This window comes from Petromyzon marinus, chromosome 1 (genome assembly GCF_048934315.1).
Source record: "Petromyzon marinus isolate PM22_M1 ecotype Great Lakes invasive population chromosome 1, UKy_Petmar_22M1.pri1.0, whole genome shotgun sequence".
NCBI classification, from domain to species: domain Eukaryota; kingdom Metazoa; phylum Chordata; class Hyperoartia; order Petromyzontiformes; family Petromyzontidae; genus Petromyzon; species Petromyzon marinus.
The window spans coordinates 33,431,397-33,431,703 of record NC_133667.1 but is presented as its reverse complement, the minus strand read 5'-3'; positions in this window follow the sequence as shown (position 1 = coordinate 33,431,703).

Below are 307 nucleotides of genomic sequence, written 5' to 3'. Positions count from 1 at the left end.
CTACTTGCGGTACTAAACACCAAGAGGCGTCCCGTTGTGTTTTTTTTGCGGTCGGGGTAATCTCCTCGTGATCCACCAACCCCAACCGGGAGGTGACGCGTGACTTGCCACGGGGAACGGTGAATTGCGTGGCTATTAACAGCTCAAAGGTAAAATACCGTGAGCAATAATCGTTATACGCGACTAATTCACACACACACACACACCAGCCGTGTTGTGTCCTCATGTCCACTTAAATATTGCACATACAGTATAGAAATCTACACATTCTCACGAATGGTCCACATTGCATAGCCCCCCACCCCCC